Here is a 15,988-nt window from a genome sequence, read left to right as displayed (position 1 = left end):
AAGTTTGCTCCACTTTGGCTCATCAGAATTAAAAATTTTCCCAGCCCTGTGGGCTCTAGGAATTGTTCAGCCTTGAGCTCCCTGATAGCTGTTCTTTGCTGTGTCTTGTAGAATTTTAACCTTATACATGCTCAGCTCAGTGAGCAATAAAGACTCAAAGAGAACCTTAATGAAGATTTCTGGATCTCTTTTTCTGTTTAGCTACCTCTCCTTTGGTCCTCTGTCCTATAAACATAGGAGCCTCAGACTCCCTGAACTCTAATTTCTGTCTTTGCAGGTTAGCAAGGCTACTGCGTTATGCTTGGGTTTCCCCTCCCTGGCCCATGGCCGGAAATGGGTCTCCAGGCAGAAAAATGGGGCAATCATAGGAGTCATCTTTTGTTTTCTTTACCTCAGGGATCATGGACCTCACTTTCCTATTGTCCAAGGTATGAAATTAGCTCTTTGATGTATTTTGCACTGTTTCTTAGTTTGTTTTAAATATTTTATTTATTTGTCAGAGAGAGAGAGCACAAGCAGTGGGAGAGGCAGGCAGAGGGAGAAGCAGGCTCCTTGCTGAGCAAGGAACCCAATATGGGGCTCGATCCCAGGATCGTGGGATCATGACCTGGGCTGAAGACAGACGCTTAACCCTCTGCGCCACCCAGGCATCCCTTGTTTGTTTTTTTAAAGGCAAAGGACAAATCTAATACCAGTTCTCACTTATGGGCTGAAGCAGATACTCTTATTAGCTTCTTTTCAAAAATTAAAAAGAAGTTTTTTTTTTTTTAAATTGAGGTATAATTGATATACTTACTAGCTTCTTCAAAGTAGAAAATGTATCATAAAGTGCTCTTGCTCCTACATTTCAGCACCTGACAGTTGCTTTACTCATCAATATAGCAGAGTGGCTAATAGCACAAACTATTGAGCCCAACTCACTGAGTTTGAATTCTGACGTGGCTTGTATCGGCTTGTGGTATGAGGAAGGATATTTTACCTCTCTGTGCCTTGATTTTCCCATCTATAATATAGGAATAATCATAATTATAACTACCTTTCAGGTTTGTTTGAGCTTCAATGAGCTAGTGAGGTAGAATGCTGCTTGGCATATAATAACGCTCAGTATGCTAGCTATTATTAAAATTACTATGACTCATCACCAAAAGGCCAGTTAGCTTATTCCTGTATGACTGATCCTTCATTTTTTTGAAATTTCATGCAGACAATCAGAGTGAGTTAGTCAACAAAATCATATACTATTGTTTCATTGTTATAAGAAAGAATTATGCACCCCATTCCTCACAGCCAATCATGAGTAAGTAACATTAAGTTTCTAGGCTGAGAACAAAAGACATTGACAAAAGCTACATCTTAGGATGCAAGGTGATTAAAGTGCACCCTGCTTTTCATCTTTCCATCCAGATTAGCAATGAAAAAGCATATGTGTACTGCATTTCTACCAATTAGATTTTATTGGAACTGCACTAGTGGTTTTGCTAGATCAGTGAAAGAACATGGCAGTGAATCAGCTTGTAAAGTGAAGACTCCTTTCATAGAGCAAAGAATTGCCTACTAATTTATCTATGCCATAAATCTGGAGTTTTGTATGTAGGGTCTGTAACGGGCTGCACCTGGGCCAGGGTCACTTTTAAAGATCAGGCTTGGCCTCCTTAGCTGCTTTCAGACACATTAAGAGCTGCTCCGTTAGGGAGATTCTCCCCGGAGCTTTGATGGAGTTCTTAGGAAAGAGGAGGTCCCAATATTTGCACTTGCTAGGCAAAGATTTGAGAATCACTTGTGCGTGTGCTTAACCAGCCTGGATATCAGTCATGCGTCCAAGAATCAAATACAAATTAAAGTTTTAACATAAACAAATACCTTTGGTATTTGCTCTGCAAACCAGCCCATGTGCTACCACCACCACTGTTCTTCTGTCTGGGGAATAGTCCTTCCTTATGTGCCTGAAGCCCCTCCTCCCCACTCTGGATTAAAATGGCCAGCTGTCAGGTGACCTCAGCAGAGATGCTGGCATCATCTGAAGTTCATGTCTTGTAAATATTTAATGATAGTCTTCAGAGGATAAAGGGATAAAGAAGCAATTAAAACTCACACTCCTGACTGGATACTGTGATTAAATGCAATTCTGGCGCATTATTTTAGTTTGATGTAGTACCATGGTGCAGGGGTCTGTATGCTCTCACTGATCTAAATAATCCCCCACTGAGGTACACGAGAGATCTCATATCAAAGAATAACAACACATTAGTCATCATTTCTGAATCATCCACCTTATGAATAATACTTTGAATAATCTTGCTTTTAGAAAAGAGCGATGGTTTTGTTTTCTTATCTATCTTAACAGCATTTCTGGGAGGAAAGAAGAGGTTGGACTTGTATTCCCCTGTTTTTAGAAATATGAGAGTCAGAGAACCAGACAGGAAATCATTTGCTTGAGATCATATAGTGACACAGAACGTAAGAGGAGCCTTGGACATTGGAGCACCAACCTGCAACCTTTCTGCTAGATCAGGGTTAGTGGAGCATTTTTGCAAGGGGCTAGAGACAACATATTGTAAAGTTGGCAGGTCATACAGTCTCTGTTGCAACGTAACTATTCAGCTCTGCTGTTGCAGCACGAAAGCAATCATCGGCAGGTTATAAATGTAATTGGATGAGAATGGTTATGAGGACTCTACGTACATATACGTGTATGGGTGTGAGTGCTTTACAAAAATAGGTGGTGGGCCAGATTTGGCCTACAGGCCATAGTTTACTACCCTCATGCTAAATTGTGACCCATGCTAAATGCTGCCTTAAGCTGTAGGGGCCACTGTGTAGGACAGCAGAATGTGACATTTGTGCATGCTTCCTACATTGTCATGATCTTCATAAGAACCATGCTCTATAGGCTATAAATGACTTTCCATTTTGTGTATGAGGAAACTAAGAGTCTAACTCACTTATCCAAGGCCATGTGGTTGTAAATAAGCACGAAGATTATAGCATGAGTCTCCTGACTTCTAATATTTCTCTTCTGCTAGCTGTCCCATGGGAAACTCTTGCCGACACTGGCGTTTCCCAATGAGGATATTCCAGGACCTGGAGAACTGAATGGCTTGTCTGGGGCCAGTGGTCTGTTAGTAACTGTGCCAGGAGTAGAGATACCACTTTTTGGCCTTTAGGCTAGTCTTCATTTGTAAACGTTTACATTATTTTGAACATTATTGTGAACATTATCCAGGGGAAAAAAGTTGTAACTAGATAGAATGATGATATGTCCATTTCACGTGTATTCTTTAAATTCCCCGATGCTACTATTTCATAAATAATCTCTCTGATGTACCAAATAGTAAACAGGTGCTGACTAATAATTTTTGATTCACTTTACGTTTTTGACTAATTTTTAAATCCCAACCTGGATTATAAAAGTCTTATTGGCACACTGCAGTATCTTTTGTTTAATTTTATTCTTTAATGCAGTCTGATGGTTACATCTTCAATCATGGTACTTAATTATTTACTCCAATCTAAAAAATACCTGAAAGAGAAGGAAAATAAACTGATAAAGAGGACTCCTTCATTTTAATTAGCACTTTAAAATGCGTGGGTAGGAATCACTGTGATTTCTAGGGTCTCTGGCTAGCTGTATCAGCACGTGGTAGATGATAAGGTGACCAACCATTCTGGTTTCCTGGGACTAGGGGCTTCCTGAAATGCAGAACCTTCAGTGCTAAAACCAGAAATGTCCCGGGAAAACCAGGACACACTGGTTACCCTGATTGCTGAATAATCTGTTTGAATGAAGTGACCACTGACTTTAACTCTGCATACCTGGGGGTAATGATCTTCCTCTAGAATGGGGACTGGCGACAAGAATAGGAGGGTTGGCCAGCTTCTCAGAAACACTTGAGCATGGTAGGGCCTCATGGTTTTGTAGAGAGCCAAACCTAACTATAGTAAAATATAGCAGGATATATATGAAAAAGCAGCCTATTGACAAATAGCCTGTATTATTATTGCTACTCATTAGTGAAAATCACGTAAGCTATGACTTAACCTAAGAAGCATGTAAGCAAAGAGAGCCTTTAGCTCCAACTGTAACGGAGGGCATCTGCTCAACAAAGAAAACTATCCACAAGCTACTGGTGATCATCAATTCCTAGACTCAACTGGGCACCAGTCGCCAGCACGGGATTGACAGCAAGGCCGGGAGGTAGTGCCAAGTTTCCACACTCTGGATCTGGACTGTCAGCCAAATGACACCTTCCCAAGATTTCTCAGGCCTCCTGCCATTTCTACCTTTCTCTGACAACTCTGGTTTTGCAGATTTGGGCTGGCTGAGAAGACCTGCTCTGGATTTCCCAGCTTTGGGGGAAGGAGTTTCTGGTGGTCCCATTAGAATCCAAGTCCCTCAAAGGTTTCTTTGTTCCTGATAGAATTAACATTCCGGCCAAGGGGCTTACACTTACATCACAGGTATGAACCACTCTCCCTGCCCTGCAGAATGTTAAAAAGTAAATACTAGAAGGATTCACACAGTCCAGCAACGGAACAGTTGCTAACATACCAGCCAGGGTTAAAAACCACAAATGACTAAAAACTTTGGAAAAAGCAACATGAAGGGTTTTCAGACTTTTCCTACAGGAACACTCACGACTGAAAGCCTTCTTCTAATTTTCAGTTACATCTGGTGACTGTTTATTTAAGACCTTGGTTAGAAAATTCAGTTTAAATATGCATCAGTGAATTCTGTTGCCATTAAAGGCTGGCCAAACTCAGTCATGAGTCTTGGCTGGCTCTTACTTTAGAGTCTGAATCAGCACAGGCAGCGGACAGTTCCCCGTCAGATTGTCCAAAGGAATTCAAACACCTAACTTCCTTAGGGATAGATCTACCCCTCTTCACATACCCCCGGGCCACCACCAATCTGCAATTCTTGAGACACAGATGTCCCTGACCCTTTTTCTCCATAATTCTTACTCTGGCCTTCACTTTTCTATTCCTTGGTTGAGTCCATTACTCAAGTACATATCCTTGCTTTTCCTGTCTCTCTTCTTCCGTTCTGCTTCTTCCTTGACCCTTTCTCCCTTTCCAGTTTATCTCCTGTCAACCTCACCCACTTTTCTTTGTTATTTTATTCTCCTTTTAACTGTCCTTGTCTTTATTACCTAATTTCTCTTCCTCTTTTGCAACTTGTTCCCTGTTTTCCACTTGAAATTTCTTTAAGCATTTTAAAAACCAATTATCACCATGTTGCTTCATTTTTAATAAACTTGATTTTTAAAGTGGCAACTTCATTTTCTTAGTGTGCTATGGCAGAGAGGTAAAGACATAAATTGATTAGAGCTGGCTGAGATGGGGAACAGAAAGTCAGTCTGCAGCTCTGTGCCAGAATGAACATGGAGCAGGTGGCGAGGTGTCTGAACACATACCTGTATCCAGTCTAGCACGTGCTGTACTCACCACATATACAGCCTGTCTGTGCCCAGAGAAAAATCAGTTTCTCCTCACTGAATGTCAAATGAAGGCTGGTGAAGTCAGGTTCTGGTCAACTATTTTTTAAAAAAATTTTTATTGAGGTATTATTGATATTTAACATTATATTGGTTTCAGGTTTATAACATAATGATTTGATATTTATATACATTGCAAATTGATCACTGTAATAAGTCTAGTTACCATCTGTCACCATATAAAGTTAACGTTTAGGATTTACTCTCCTGGCAACTTTCAAGTATGCTCTACAGTATTATTGACTATAGTTACAAAGCTCTACATGACATCCCCATGACTTATTTATTTTATACCTGGAAGTTTGTACCTCTCGATCCCCTTTACCCATTTTACCCACTCCCCAAACCTCCTTCCCTCTGGCAACCACCATTCCGCTCTCTGTATCTACGGGTCTGGTTTTGTGTTGTCTTGTTTTGTTTGTTTGTTTTGTTTTTTAGATTCCACATATAAGTGAAATCATATGGTATTTGTCTTTCTCTGTCTGACTTATTTTGCTTAGCATAATTCCCTCAAGGTTCATCCATGTTGTCACAAGTGGTAAGATTTCATTCTTTTTCATGGCTGAGTAGTATTCAGTCTATCTCTATCTATATTTATATCTCTATATATCTATATGTTTATATCTATACATATATTTCTATCTATATATTATTTCTATATATATCTATCTATATCTCACATCCTCATCCATTCATCTGTCAATGGACACTTAGGTTGTTTTCATATCTTGGCTATTGCAAATAATGCTGCAATGAACATAGGGGTACGTGCATCTTTTCAAATTAGTGTTTTCATCTTCTTTGGATAAATACCCAGAAGTCGAATTGTTAAATTACATGGTAGTTCTATTTTTAAATTTTTGAGGAAACAGTATGCTGTTTTCCATAACGACTGCACCAATATACAGTCTCAAAAACAGTGTGTGAGCATCCCCCTTTTTTCCATATCCTCACCAACACTTGTTACTTCTGATAATAGCCATTCTAACAGGTAGTGGGGTGATACCTCATGGTTTTGATTTGCATTTTCCTGATGGTTATGATGTAGAGCATCTCTTCATGTGCCTGTTGGCCATCTGTTTGTATGTCTTCTTTGTTTTGTTTTTGTTTCTTAACGATTTTATTTATTTATTTGAGAGAGAGAGAGCGCACAAGCACAAGCAGGAGCGAGAGGCAGAGGGAGAGGGAGAAGCAGGCTCCCCACTGAGCAGGGAGCCCAATGCGGAACTCGATCCCAGGACCCTGGGAATCATGACCTGAGCTGAAGGCAGATGCTTAACTGACTGAGCCACCCAGGCGCTGTACCTCTCTCGGAAAAGTGTCTATTCAGATCCTCTTCCCACTTCTTAAGTCAGATTATTTGGGGGGCTTTTTGATACTGAGCTTTATGAGTTCTTCATATAAAATTATATAAATCCTTATTAACCTCTTATGATTTCCAAATATTTTCTCCTATTCAAGGGTGTCTTTTCGTTTTGTTGATGGTTTCCTTCACTGTGCAGAAGCTTTTTAGTTTGATGTAGTCCCACTTATTTATTTTTGCTTTTGTTGCCTTTGCTTTTGGAGTCAGATCCAAAAATTTATCACCAAAACCAATACTAAGTAGCTCACTGTCTATGTTTTCTTATAGGAGTTTTATGATTTCAGGTCTTACATTCAAGTCTTTAATCTATTTTGAGTTAATTTTTGCAATGATATAAGACAGTAGTCTAATTTCATTTGTTTGCATGTGGCTGTGCAGTTTTCTCAACACTGTTTATTGGAGACCATCTTTTCCCTGCTGTATATTCTTATCTCCTTTGTCATAAATTAATTGACCATATATACATGGATTTATCTTTGGGTTCTCTATTCTGTGCCACTGATCTATGTGTCTGTTTTTATGCCAAATCATACTGCTTTGATTACTATAGCTTGGTAATATAGTTTGAAATCAGGGAGCGTATGCTTCCAGATTTGTTCTTTCTCATATCTGATAAACTGTTTAAAGAGGACAAATTCAAAAATGGCACAGAGCTTTGTGAAATTTCTATGAAGTCCAGTTTCAGAAACATGAGTAGCTAAGTCAGCTGAGGACAGTCCTACAGGGAGACTGGTGTCTATGCATTGGCTGAAATACTCTGGAATATTCTCTAGATACCCAAACATTCTGCTAACATAAAATCTGAAAAACACAGGCCCACTGGCTAAAACAAAATTGCTTCAGGTTGATAGATCTTCAATAGCTTCCCTGAGTTTTCAGGAGGCTCAGACTCACACCTGCTAATATAGCTTTTGATTGCAAAACACAACAATTGGGCAGTACAGGTAACAATAATTATCTCAGTAATTAGATTCTGTCATGCACTGTATGCTCAGGGCCCTGGGCTTTTGTGGAAATAGAAGAGGCACCTAGAGTATCTTTAGAGCACTTGGTCTCTTCCAGCGAGGTTGATAATAAGCTCTTCCTGAAACAATGAGAAGGCAAATTGCTTCTCCTTTCATACCTCCTTCCTCCCCTTTCTGGCTCAGCAAATTTCAGTTGTGTTGCAGAATGGAAAAGAAGGGAGAAAGCTGTAAATGAGGAGGGAGGATGGAAACTGTCCAGGAAGAAATCCAATTTCTGTCTTGTGCTCTGTGCATTTCAAAATGGAAATGCTACACTTATTAAAGTGCCCATTAAGCAAACAATGCAGGAAAACATGATGGGGTTTAGGAGGCTGGGAAGGAGGAGAAGAGGCAGGTCAGAGAGAGGAAACAAGATGAGGGCATTGTTTTTAAAAGGAGACTGCAGATGTTCAACCAGGGAAAAGAAAATGCCTGCACACACTTCATTGAAGAGTGAAGGAGTATATCATCTCAATACTGACAACTGGCAATAAGATCTCTATTGCAGCCACATAAAGATCTGCTGGTGTCCAACAAGACAGTGGAGAGTCTAGGTAATGGTGTGACTTCCACACAGTGAGTTTAATGCATCAAGGGGAGGTGTGCTAAATACTTGATATATTGACTTGATGTGAAGAAATCTATCAGATTTAGGACAGTAAACATGGTTACCTAGCAGTCAAAATAGGAACACAGAGAAGGAAGAAGAAAAAACATGGAATACCTACTATGTGCCAGGTATTTCCATATATGCTGTCTCATTTAATCCCTAAAACACACTGATGCAGTGGGTATTATCAGGCTTTGTTCAAAGAAGAGGACAAAGGGCTCAAGAAGAGATGTAAATAACCCAAGTTCATACAGCTGCTCAAAAGCAGAGCCAAAATTTGAGGGCAAATCCCATATGGCTTCCACTCTGTCATTCTGCCTTATGAGAACATTGTCTTGGTATCTTCCAGAAAGGAAACCAACACTTACGGATCACCAACCACGTGCTAGCTACTTTGGAACATACTTGCACATTCTTCATCTCCTATAATTTCAGCTCCACCAACATGCAGACGATCTGACAGACGAACAGTGTGCAGCCTCTCAAAAGACAATTCAAATCTCCACCACAGCAATTACATAAATCTGGTGCCTAGGGCTGGGAGTATTATGAAATCCCCAGCATCTGGCGCCCCTCCTGAACTAGGAAGTCTCATTTGAAAACCAGAAGAAAGGCTTTGGAAAGAAACAGGGTAGGAATCCACAAGAGACTTCTCAACTGTGAACACACTGCCTTCATGATGGATGCTTCTGCTGCCCCTACTGGAGCCAAGCAACACAGACGTTAAGTACTTCTACACATGGAATGGTCCCAGCTCTTGAAGACAGGTCTGATTTTCAACAATTTAGAAAACAATGGCAAAGGACGTGCTTTTTAGTATCTTTAGCAGCCTGGGTGAGAAGCCACTAGACAAATTCTTTTGCTGGAACTCTGGGTGTCAGCGATGATTGTCGCTAGTATTTATTAAGTACTTGCCTAGTATGTACCAGGTGCTGTTCTGAGCACTGCTCTACCACTTCAGGTAGAGAGATTAGATGACTTGCCCAAGGCCTCCCGCGGCTGGGAATGGACCCCAGGGGTTTGCTCCAAGACATGTCCACTTCTACCCCAAGGAATTGGCAGAATTTTGTTGTTATTAAGAGGACTCACTGCTTATATTTTCCCACCTGTTATTTGCTTTATATCCTACAATTTCATTCATTCATCTTTCTATTTCCCTCTAAAAATACACTGAAGTCCCTGTTCGTGTTTCTCCCACTGTAAAACAAAAACAGCGGCATTCTTTTACCCCATACTCCTCTCTAGCTACTGCTTTTTCTGTCTTCTCCCTTATAGCCAAATCTCCTGGGAGAGTTTCCTTTCTTGCCATCTGTATTTCCTCATTTCCTACTTGCTTCTCAATCTACTTCACCCCCAGTATTCCCCTAAAATTGCACTTGCCAACCTCACCCTTCTGGTTTTTAAATCCAATGGGTATAAGAGTGTTTTTTTTCTAGGACGTTGGACCTGGTCGACCATCTGTCCTTCTTGAAAGACTCTTCCCCTGGCTCCTGTCAGGGGGATCCCCTCTCCTGGTTTGCCCCCTCCCTAGCTGCCCCTTTTCAGTCTTCTCTTTATGTTTCTTTTCCTCTGCCCGTTCTTTCATGTTCTCAGCCCTCCTCTCCTCCTGGACTGTCTAACCCACTACTGTGGCAGCATGACCATCGAGTACTGATCACTTACACCCCCACAGTCCCAGTCCTCTCCTGAGGCCCAGACACATCTCAAACTACCTAAAGGGTATTCTGTCTCTGCCCTCCAACCTGAAACCCCCTGTTCCCCACTTCTGTAAATGCATCACCGTTCTCCAAGCCTGAAACCTGGCCTCATCTTTTACCTTTTCTTCTCCTTCACCTCTCATATCACATCACCAGGCCACAAAAATTGCCAGTTCACCCACCTTCTGCATCCATGCTGCCACTCCTCTTGCTGAGGCCATCAGCACCCCTGTCTTGTCTTCTTGCCTGTTTTGGCTTTGCCCCTGTAACTGGTGCTATCAAAGCCACTGCCAGAGTGACCTTTCCAAACATAAAGAAATCTTCTTACTCTTTTACTTAAGCTCCCCTTTGCTAGAAAATGTCCATACTCCTTATCAGAACTTAAATGAAAGTTGTGTTATGATAATGTCCCTGCTTAACTTTTCAGCTTCTTTTTTCACCATTCTCTAGCCTTCTGCTTTCCAAACACATCAACCTCTTTCAATTCCTTACTGTGCCATGCTCTTGGTTTCTGGGTGTTCCTACATATGTCATTTATGGGAACCATCCCACACTCATGTCTTTCAGCTGACTTATGGGTAACTCTTACTAGCTCAAATGTCACTTCTTTGAAGCCTTCCCAGACCTCTAGAGCCTGGACTTGGTGCTCCTTACAAGTGTCCCTATAGTCCCCTGTACTTTTTAATAAGACAGCAGTTAGGACACTGTTCGGTAGTTGTCTCTTTGTGTACCTCTATCTTCTAGTAAACACAGGCTTTGGAAGTAGGCACTGGTTCTATCTTGACTACTGGTGGAATTCTAACTCCTACCATAATGTCTAGTGGAAAAAATTTTTTTAAAGGTATTAAGTATTTTTGAATGAATATCTTGTAGGGGCTAGGAAGTGAGGAGAAAATGGAGTAGCATAACCAGATGAAGGGATGACCAGAAGGGCAAAATAAGGAAGCATGGGAAGGCAACAGTCCTAGGTACTCTAGCTCCCATTTTCCAGTATTACAGATGAGGGGTTTTTCTGGAGTCCAGTGAAGACAATGGGAATTGAAAGAGAAGACTCTGCTTTCCAGGTTGTCTTTCAGGATGACACCTGGGATAACTGCCCAGAGTATATGATGGAACAGACAAGGTTCTTGTTTGTTTTGATAGCAAGAGGGAACAGAGGAAAAAAAATTTAGAGAGTTATTAACCCACCCCATCTTTTGTCTTGTTCAAGATATTTGCCAAATTTAAGCTGACCATTTCTTTGTCTCTCAGGGGAAATGAGCAGTCTGTACTGATGGCATGAGGGAGAGCCATATTACTCAGTGCTTTCCCACACACCCAGAGGACTGAATGCTTTAATATGTGCTCTTGAATGCAACTCAAGCTCTCAACTGACTGGTGAGTGATGAAACATGGTCTGAAGCAATTTATTGCTTCAAGATGATGGCAGGAGGCTGATAGTGCTGGCTAGAAGTAGAGTGGCTCATTTTGAGCAAGGGATATAACAAAAGAGGTTCTGCATAGCAGCTGGCCCTCTGGAACAGGGCCATAGACATCTGGGGTACACCTGCCATTTAGGGAGCTCTCTTCTGCCCTGGGATACCCTACTAATCTAGAAGCCCTGGAAACTAGGATGGGGGTCATCACCCTATTTGGGAAGGTTATAATAATGCATAGGTGAGAACAGTTACTGAAGGATGAAGCAGCTGGGACAGCTTCATAGAGATACTGGCATTTATGCCAGGCTTGAAGATCTAGCTTCTAGGAAGAAATAAGGGAAGACACTCCAAAGTAAGAATTCTCCCCATAAGGTGGGGGAAAGGCATGGAGGAGGATATGAACAGGGTATGCCCAGGGAATAATGATTAGACCAGCTGGCTGGAGAGGCAGGCTCTGGTCATAGAATATTGGAAGTTAAGACAGGACAAAAATACCCTGCAGTGTTCTACAGGTAAGATCAATGGGGCTCATTTACCCAGCTTCAAAAGGCTGCAAATAGCTATTTTTTTTTACGTTGGAAAAGAAATCCAATAATTTGTATCACTTGCCGCTATGAATCTGATAAAAAGCCTTTCCTGAAGACTGTAACAAATGGCCACAGGAGCCCTGCATTCAGCTGTAATATTATAATAGATCCCAGGAGAGTCAGATCATATTGATTTCATTGGGTCACTCAGCTGTCTGTAGAGAAATCCCAAAGCCCCAGCTCCTTCACTGGGTTCCATTTTATTCTGTTTTGTATAGGTTTAGAGAGATCCAGCTCTAAGGAAGGCTACACTATGGGTGTGCAAAGATGATGGAGGCACAAGTACAGTCCTTAAGAAGCTCACACGAAGGGGAGATAAGATGCTCTAAGAATGCAGGGCAACGTGTCAAAGAGAAGCATGGATGACAGCATAAAAGTAAGAGATGGATATGGAGCAACTGCAACTCTCTGCTGGTGGGACGCAGAGAGTGAAAAATGGTAAAACCACTTTGGAAAACAGTTTGGCAGCTTCTTACAAAGTTTAACATACCTCTACCCTATGGCCCAGAAGTTTTACTCCTAGATATTTTCCCAAGGGAAAAAATCCACACACAAAAAAACTTGTATAAGAAAGTACACAGTAGCTTTATGCATAAATTTTTAAAAAACCCAAAAAACAAACCTGGGAAAAAAAAGCTAAATGTGTATTTAACAGGAAAATGGATAAACAAATTGTGGTATATTTACATAATGGAAAATACTCAGCAATCAAAAACGATGAACTGATAAGGCCAACAACATGGATGAAGTTCAAAGACAGGATGTAGTGCTAAAGAAATATATGGTGCAATACCCTGTGTTTTATTTCATTTATGTAAAGTTCAAGCATGGGCAAAACTAACCTCTGGTGGTAGAAATCAGAATAGTGGATGTCTCTGGAGATGGGAGTGAGGTTGAGGGTTGACTGGAAAGGGGAATGAGGAAACTCGGGTGATGAAAATGTAATATCTTGATTTGGGTGGTGGTTACCCAGGTGTACATGATTATATCAAAACTTATCAAACTGGGTGCAGTTTACTGTATATGTCAATTATAGTAAAACCATGAAAAAAATATAGGATTTGGGTAAAGGACAGCATGGCTTCATGGAAATGCTACCTAGATCAGGCTTCATAGGGAGTGACCCTCAAAGAATGGCTGGGGGAAAGGCAATCCAGAGAGATGAAACAGAGGTAAAGGGTTAGGAGGTGGGAGTTGTATTGTGGGTCTCAGGAAGGGCTATGTTGGCCATGAAAGGTATGCTGTGGGTGGGGGTAGTAGGAGCAGAAAGTACTGACTACATTTCCCATAAGATTCACCAACAAAGACAAGGCAGGAAGAATAATAACTTAAAGGGATTAAAAAGCCTAGGGAATATTTTTCTTTCTTTTTTTTTTTTTATTTGTTCATAGCTTGTTTGTAGGCCAAAGGGCAGAATCACAGAGGAAGAAATATTGAAGAGAGGAGATCATTTATAGAGTAAAGTTCTGATAGACATGGATAATTCACACTTAGAAAGATGAGGGAACCTGTGACCTCTCTGTCAGGAGGGAAGGTGGAGGGGTGAGCAAAATTGTGAAGGTCAGGGAGAAGAAAATCATGAGCTTGTAATGGTTAATGTCTTCTAATGTCTCAATATGGTGGGAGGAGAGATCATCATTGAAAGTGACAGAAGGGCGCCTAGGTGGCTCAGTCGGTTAAGTGTCTGCCTTTGGCTCAGGTCATGATCTCAGTGTCCTTGGATTGAACTCCAAGTCAGGCTCCCAGCTCAGTGGGGAGTCTGCTTCTTCCTCTCCCTCTGCCCCTTCCCTGGCTTGTGCTTATTCTCTCTCTCTCTCTGTCTCAAATAAATAAATAAAATCTTAAAAAAAAAAGAAAGAAAGTGACAGAGGTAGGGCTGGAGCTTGGGGGGCATGAATAAGGTTCAGAACAGGGTGCTATAGAGAATTTGAAAGGGGATTTTCCTGAGAGGAATGGAAAAATTCTGAGAGTTATATAGCATGGGTTGATGAGGGAGATAATTACCCAGCTGGGGACTGGCAAGTCATGAAGAATGAAAGCACATGGTGGCTATTGAGAACATATTTGAAATGGGTCATGGCTGGAGGTGGGGATGAGATGGGGCAGGGCCAATGGGGATTACAAAAAGGTCAAGGGTCTGGAAGTCAGGAAGGAGAGGAGCAGGTTCAGGAGGCATAAGAATCTTGGTAAGTACAAGGTAGTTTCTTCAGTAAAGGTTGTTTTATGGCTCAAGACGTTTGAAGGAGAGTAGTTCTGAAGGACGATGAGTTCCAAGGTACACTGATGGATGGGCTGAATGTGATGACATTCAGCACTGGAAGTTGGATTCACTACGGATGATAGCAGAAGACTTGTAGTGAGGGACTGAGCAAAAGACTGAAGTCCTTGAGAAAATGTGGTGGAGTGTCCCCACTGACAAGTTTCTTTCTCCCTAGGTGAACTGGAAGGTGACCTGAGCTTTGGTTACAAAGTACTATTTTAAATACTATATTAATTGCTGTATTTAACTCTGTTTATTCTATGAAATTAAAGATATTTGAAGGTATGTTTTAAAATTGATCTTAATCAATTCTCTGTGAGTAACACAAAAGTGGTTTTTAACTTCATTTTACAAATGAGGAGCCTTACACCAGTGCCCCTCTCCACAGCCTTCCTTTCAGTTGGGGTAGGATTTGGGTGCACAAAAGTAATTGCTGAAATCACCTGACTATTCAGAAAATGATTGCATTAGGCAAAGGGCACAAAATGTCATAGGTTTCAGTATCTGAAAAGAAGCATCATGTTTTGACACTTAAAAAAAATAAAATTTATGAGAAGAAAGGAGGGGTTTTTTTGTTCTTATTCATCTTTCCAATTTTTTCATTTTCTTAATTAGAAAAACTTCTTCAAGCTTTTAAAAATCAAAATTCTTATTTAGGGACTCCCAGACTCCTATATCAAAAAGTATATTCAAAAGGCCAGTGGGAGCTTTTTGGTTTATCATGAGTCAGAAGGAAATGGCAGAACTGTTTCTACCGCTTACTGATTGTGTGTCTCTTGACAAAATACTGCCTGTCTGGGCCTCGATTTCCTCATGAAAAAATTATGCAAGTCAAGAGCTATACAATGTGGAATATAAATACTTAATGTACTAAAAAACAGTGAATCACCAGCGAGTCTTTAAATAGAAATTAAATTAACAACAACAAAAGAAGCCAACTTTGACCTGCAATAGCACTCTGGCAAGGCATTCCTAATCAGGGATCTTCTAGAAATGAGCACTGATTAAAGAGATGAGGACTTCATCTCCCACCACATCTACTCCTTCATCAGCATCACACACCGTGCCTTCCTGCCTGTGACCACTGAAGCACTAATCAAGCTTATCCCACAGCCTACTTCCATACTTGTGCACTGGATCCTCTCCCCTTTTGCCTACTTAGAGAAATCCTTTAGTCACACTTTTCTCTTCCACATCATCTATTTCCTCCCTCTCCACTGGACTGTTCTCACAAGCAAATAAACATGTTATTTCTCTAGCTCAAAAATCTTTTTCTCTACTCCATTTCCCCACAAGCTCAGAGAACACATTGGAGGTTCCTTGCCTTTGGCTCATGTTTCAAAGGCCACATTCTAGTCCTTCTCCAGCCACACATCTCCCTGTGGGGTGAGGAATCTTTTGGGATAAGAAGTGCTTACCCAGAGCTGATGGTCTCTGCATTGTAGACCACACTCTGGGCCCCCCACACCCCAGAGTTCTCTGCCCACATGGCCCTTAGACCCTTACAGGGTGTTCACAGTCCGCTGCACTGGGTCCATCTTCCCTAAGGCAGAC

At 41.1% G+C, this 15,988-nt stretch overlaps 1 protein-coding gene and 1 long non-coding RNA gene across 3 annotated transcripts in view; one reads left to right on the top strand and one right to left on the bottom strand.

The window, feature by feature from the left end:
- The window catches only part of CPQ (carboxypeptidase Q), a 346,647-nt gene that overhangs the window by 15,958 nt on the left and 314,701 nt on the right, over positions 1–15,988 (bottom strand). The window contains exon 7 of one of the 2 annotated variants that reach the window (XR_004627851.1): positions 5,446–5,534. The exons of the other annotated variant lie outside the window; for it this stretch is intronic. The gene's annotated coding sequence lies outside the window, so the exon portion shown is untranslated. The remainder of the gene's footprint in view (positions 1–5,445; positions 5,535–15,988) is intronic. 2 annotated transcript variants of the gene reach the window in all.
- Positions 9,127–12,497, top strand: LOC117803775. Its single transcript, XR_004627852.1, has 3 exons — positions 9,127–9,239; positions 11,421–11,546; positions 12,393–12,497. It is a non-coding gene; the product is annotated as an uncharacterized LOC117803775 (long non-coding RNA).

The sequence above is a fragment of the Ailuropoda melanoleuca genome, chromosome 9, assembly GCF_002007445.2.
Source record: "Ailuropoda melanoleuca isolate Jingjing chromosome 9, ASM200744v2, whole genome shotgun sequence".
Classification (NCBI taxonomy): Eukaryota; Metazoa; Chordata; class Mammalia; order Carnivora; family Ursidae; genus Ailuropoda; species Ailuropoda melanoleuca.
This window is presented reverse-complemented; position numbering and strand designations above follow the sequence as displayed.